Below are 6000 nucleotides of genomic sequence, written 5' to 3'. Positions count from 1 at the left end.
GCCCTTTTTATTGACATCCCTGCTAAGTGAAACAGGTCCTTCCTTTCCACTCTATCCAGGCCCGTCATAATTTTGTACACCTCAATTAAATCTCCCCTCAGCCTCCTCGGTTCCAGAGAAAACACCCTCAGCCTATCCAATCTATTCTCATAGCTAAAATTCTCCAGTCCTCCAAACATCGTCGTAAATCACATCTGTACCATTTCTCGTGCAGTCGCATCTTTCCTGTAATGTGGTGACCACAACTGCATGCAATACTCCAGCTGTGGCCTAACTAGTGTTATATTCATTTCAAGAACAACCTCACTGCTCTTACATTCTATGCCTGGGCAACACATGTAAAGTAAATAAAATGTCTCAAGATGATGAAGAGATTGATGCTGAATGTGAATTTCCCCAAGGTCAGGCGGTCTAATTGATATTGGATAACGGGATAGAGAACGACATATCGAAGTTTGCCGATGGACCCAAAATGGGAAGCGTTGTAAGCAGTGTAGATGAAAGCATAACATTCCAGAGAGACATTAATATAATAAATGAATGGACAAAACCGTGGGAAATGGATTTCAATTTTGGCAAGTGTGAGGTCATCCACTTTGGACTTCACAAAGATAGATCAGAATACTTTACAAAAGGTGAAAAATTCGAAACTGTGGCGTTCCATAGGAACTTAGGTTTTCCCTGTACATAGATCAATAACATGTCATGGACAGGTACAGGAAATAATCAAAAAGGATAATGGAATGGTGGCCTATATATTTAGAGGACGAGAATACAAGGGAACAGACATTATTCTACAGCTACAAAAAGCTCTGGTTGGACCACACCTGGAGTACTGTGTTCAGTTCTGCGCACCGCACCTGAGGAAGGATATTCTGTCCTTGGAGGGAGTGCAGTGTAGATTTACTAGAATGATGCCTGGGCCCGATGCGTTAAATTACGAGGAGAGATTACACAAACTATGGTTGTATTCCCTGCAATTTAGTAGATTAAAGGCTGATGTGATCGAAATTATCAAGATATTATTAGGAACTGATGGGGTAGTTACAAAGAAACTATTTCCGCTCGTTGGGGTGTCGAGGACTTGGGGGCAGAGCCTAAACATTTGAGTCAGGACTTTCAGGAGTGAAGTTAGGATACACTTCTACAAGCAAAGGGAGGTAGAAGTGTGGAAATCTCTTCCACAAACGGCAGTTGATGCGAGCTCAATTGTTAATTTCAAACCCGTGATTTGTAGATTTTTGTTAACCAAAGGTATTTCGAGATATGGGAGGAAAGCGGGTGCAGGGAGTTCGGTCACAACTCATTGAGTTACGGAACAGGCTGGAAGGATCAAAGACCAAACTCCTGTTCCGAAGTTCCTCCTTGGTGCAGAATGCAAAACGATCATGCATTGGCCGGGAATCGAACCCGGGTCTCCCGCGTGGCAGGCGAGAATTCTACCCCTGAACCACCAATGCTGGGTTGTGAAGAATTTGCATGTTTCTAAATGGAATCCTGTCTGAACGAACATGCCGTTTCCAGCTGCGATGGACGAGTGGTTAAAGCTGTTGTCTCAAAACCCCAATGGAGTTTTCCTGCCTTGGTTTGAATTCGGCTCGCAGTGCTCCGGTTTAAAGATCTCTTCAATGCTCAAATACATAAATTGGAATTAATTGACCGCATTTACCTCTGTCCCAGCATGAGAGATACTTCAACGTGGCCGGTACTTTTAATTGGGCGTCCAATCTTCTCTTCCAAGATTTCAAGACCGAGAAGCAATATTTCCCAATCTGTAACTTAAATTCCGCTAGTTTTCAAAACCTGACATTTATACTCTTTATTTTCTTTGCATGCATCTCTCTATCTTTCCCTGTCTCTGTCTCTTGTCTCTCTGTGTGACCCCTGATGGACTTCTCAGGCTTCCTTGAACGGCGAAGGCTGACCGAACCTGCAACACCAGCTTAGGAGGGTAAAAAAATGGACTGAGACGGTAGGAAAATAAAGGTGCAACCCAGCTGCTGCAGCAAATAATTACACACTTATGTCTCTGCTCTCACAGTGAAACAAAGCACTAACTTGATTAAAGTATACTTTTGGGAGCGTGTATGTTATCACGATGCCGAGACAGACGGCAATCATATCATCGAATCCTAGAAAGTTAGGCCACAGAAGGAAATCATTCTGCACGTCGTGCTTGTGCCGGCCGAAAAAATCGATACCGAGCCTTATCTCACTATCCAGCGTTTGATACCAAATACTTTTAGTAACGGATCTTAACATGCAGATTGAAGTTTTTATTTTTTCAATGAGATGAAGGTTTCTGCATCTCCCACCCTTTCGGGCAGTAATTTCCTGACCCCCACCGTCCACTGAGTGGGAAAAAATTATTCCTCTCCCCTCTAATCCTTCTACCAATTACCTTAGATCGATGTACCCTGATTATTGACCTCCCTGCTAAGGGAAATAGGTCCTTGCTATCCACTCAATCTCGGCCCGTCATAATTTTATACACCTCAATAAAATCTGCCAACAGCCTCCTCATCTCCAAAGCAAACAACCTCATCCTATCCAATCTAATCTCATAGCTAAAATTATCATGTTCTGGCAACGCTGTCGTAAATCTCCTCTGTACCATCTTTAGTGCAATCACATCTTTCCTGTAATGTGGTGACCACAACTATATGTTGCTTTCTTGCTGAGGCTGAACCATTGTTTTATAAATTTCTACCATAACCTCCATGCTCTTACATTCTATGCGTCAGCTAATAAAGGAGAGTATCCTGTATGCCTTTTTAACCACTTTAACTACGTGTCCTCTTACCTTCAGGAATCTGTGGACATGCACTCCAAGGTCCCTCTTTTCATCGACACCTCTCAGTATCCTCCAAAGCAATGTAGTTTCAGAGCAACTCATTCTGAAACGTCTTGCTTGATAATAAAAGTCGTTCAGACGAAACCAATTTAGTAAAGGGAAACTAATATTGGCGACAGGAAATAGTTAGTGTACAGCTTGATATTAGTGCACACCGGAATGGAAAACGAGATTGGATGCACAGAAGAGGTCTGAAAGGATGGCCGATCGGCTTTGGAAGACAACGAAACTTGTCACTGGCTGCACAAAGCAAGTAACAGCGCCTGGTTGATCCAAATGCATGATTCTCGCTTTCGGGCTTTCGTTAATTAAAGTCCGAGAAGTTCCGCGTTCAAATCCCTGATGAGCCTTGCTATTCCACAACTTTGAGTGAAAAGACACCAATTGGCTTCTGACATCTTCTCAGTATTGCTGTTGGTAGGATTGAATTACATGCAGAGCATGTTTGAGCTCCAGAAGACAGAGTGCTGAGTTTCCCAAGGCGCAACACATGTAAAGTCAATAAAATGTCTCTGGATGATGAAGAGATTGATGCTGAATGTGAATTCCCCCAGTTCAGGCGTTCTCATTAATATTAGATGACGGGTTCGAGAACGACATATCGAAGTTTGTGGATGGCTCCAAAATGAGCAGCGTTGTGAGTAGTGCAGATGAAAGCATAACATTCCAGAGAGACATTAATATAATAAATGAATGGCCAAAACCGTGGCAAATGGATTTTAATTTTGGCAAGTGTGAGGTCATCCACTTTGGACTTCACAATGATAGATCAGAATTCTTCACAAAAGGTGAATAATTCGAAACTGTGAAGTTCCACAGGAACTTAGGTGTCCATGTACATAGATCAATAACATTTCATGGGCAGGTACAGGAAATAATCAAAAAGGCTAATGGAATGGTGGCCTGTATATTTAGAGGATCAGAATACAAGGGAACAGACATTATGCTGCATCTACACAAAGCTCTGGTTGGACCACACCTGGAGTGCTGTGTTCAGTTCTGGGCACCGCACCTTAGGAAGGATATACCGTCCTTGGAGGGAGTGCAGTGTAGATTTACTAGAATGATACCTGGACTCTTAGCGTTAAATTACGAGGAGAGATTACACAAACTATGGTTGTATTCCTTGCAATTTAGTAGATTAAAGGCTGATATGATCGAAATTATCAAGATATTAAGAGGAACTGATGGGGTAGTTAAAAGAAACTATTTCCGCTCGTTGGGGTGTCTTGGACTTGGGGGCATAGCCTAAATATTAGAGTCAGGACTTTCGGGAGTGAAGTTAGGACACACTTCCACAAGCAAAGGGAGGTAGAAGTGTGCAAGTCTCTTCCACAAACGGCAGTTGATGTAAGCTCAATTGTTAATTTCAAACCCGTGATTTATCGATTTTTGTTAACCAAACGTATTGAGAACTATGGGACGAAGGCGGGTCCAGGGACTTCGGTCACAACTCAGCCATGATCTCATTCAGTTGCGGAACAGGCTGGAAGGACCAAAAACCACAATCCTGTTCCGAAGTTCCTCCTTGGTGCAGAATACAAAATAATCGTGCATTGGCCGGGAATCGAACCCGGGTCTCCCGCGTGGCAGGCGAGAATTCTACCCCTGAACCACCAATGCTAACTTATACAGAAATTGCATGTTTCTGAATGGAATCCTGTTTGAACGAACATGCCGTTGAGAGCTGGGATGGCCGAGAGGTTGAAGCGGTGGTCTCAAAACTCCGATGTGGTTTTCCTGCCGAGGTTTGAATTCTGCTCGAAGCGCTCCTCTTCAAAGATCTCTTCAATGCTCAAATATATTAAATGGAATTAATTGACCACATTTACCTCTCTCCCAGATGCTTCAACGTGGCCGGTGCTTTTAATCGGGCGTCCAATCTTCTCTTCTCAGATTTCAAGACCCGAGAAGGAATCTCTCCCAATTTGTAACTTAAATTCTTCTAGTTTGCAAAACCTGACATTTATACTCTTTATTTGATTTGCATGCATATCTCTATCTTTCCCTGTCTCTGTCTCATGTCTCTCTGTGTGTCCCTTGATGGACTTCTCGGGCTTCCTTGAACGGCGAAGGCTGATCTCACCTGCAACACCAGCAGAGAAGGCTGGAGAAGAGGACTGAGAAGGTAGGAAAAGTAAAGGTGCAACCGAGTTGCAGCAGCCAATGTCTACACACTTATGTCTCTTCGCTCTCACAGTGAAACAAAGCACCAATTTGATTAAAGTATACTTATGGTAGAGTGTATATTATCGCGATGCCGAGACAGACGGCAATCATATCATCGAATCATAGAAAGTTAGGCCACTGAAGGAAGCCATTCTGCACATCTTGCCTGTGCTTACCGAAAAATCGGTACCGAGCCTCATCTCACTTTCCAGCGTTTGGTCACTAATCTTGTAGGTTACGGATCTTCACGTGCATGTTGAAGTTTTTATTTTTCAATGCGATGAGGGTTTCCTCCTCTCCCACCCATTCAGGCAGTGAATTCCCGACACCCACCGCCTTCTGGCTGGGAATTAAATCTTCCGCTCCCCTCTAATCCTTCGACCAATTATCTTAGATCTATGTACCCTGATTATTGACCTCCCTGCTAAGGGAAATAGGTTCTTGCTATCCACTCTATCTGGGCCCGTCATAATTTTATACACCTTAATTAAATCTCCCAAAAGCCTCATCAGTTCCAAAGCAAACAACCCCAGCCTATCCAATCTATCCTCATCGTTAAAATTCTCCAGTTCTGGCAACGTTGTCGTAAATGTCCTCTGTACCCTCTCTCGTGCAATCACACCTATCCTGTAATGTGTGACCACAACTGTACGCAGTATTCTGGCTGTGGCCTAACTATTGTTTCATACATTTCTTCCATAACCTCCCTGCTCTTTTATTCTATGCCTCGCAAATAAAGGAGAGTATCATTTGTGACTTCACAACCACCTTATCTACCTGTTCTACTACCTTCTGTGATCTGTGGACATACACTCCAACGTTCCGCTGTTCATCTGCATCTCTCAGTATCCTCCCAAGCAATGTGGTTTCAGAGCAACTAATTCTGAAACGTCTTACTTCATAATTCAAGTCGTACAGCCGAAACCAATTTGGTAAAGGGAGACTAATATTGGTCACTGGAAGTCGTTAATGTACAA

At 43.2% G+C, this 6000-nt stretch overlaps 2 non-coding genes across 2 annotated transcripts; both read right to left on the bottom strand.

The window, feature by feature from the left end:
- Positions 1–1389: 1389 nt before the first annotated feature.
- On the bottom strand, positions 1390–1460 carry trnag-gcc (transfer RNA glycine (anticodon GCC)). Its single transcript has one exon. It is a non-coding gene; the product is annotated as a tRNA-Gly (tRNA).
- Positions 1461–4406: 2946 nt separating this feature from the next.
- Positions 4407–4477, bottom strand: trnag-gcc (transfer RNA glycine (anticodon GCC)). Its single transcript has one exon. It is a non-coding gene; the product is annotated as a tRNA-Gly (tRNA).
- Between the last annotated feature and the right edge of the window lie 1523 nt (positions 4478–6000).

This window comes from Heptranchias perlo, chromosome 20 (assembly GCF_035084215.1).
Source record: "Heptranchias perlo isolate sHepPer1 chromosome 20, sHepPer1.hap1, whole genome shotgun sequence".
Classification (NCBI taxonomy): Eukaryota; Metazoa; Chordata; class Chondrichthyes; order Hexanchiformes; family Hexanchidae; genus Heptranchias; species Heptranchias perlo.
The sequence above is the reverse complement of the archived record's forward strand: the minus strand, read 5'-3'. Positions and strand labels throughout refer to the sequence as shown.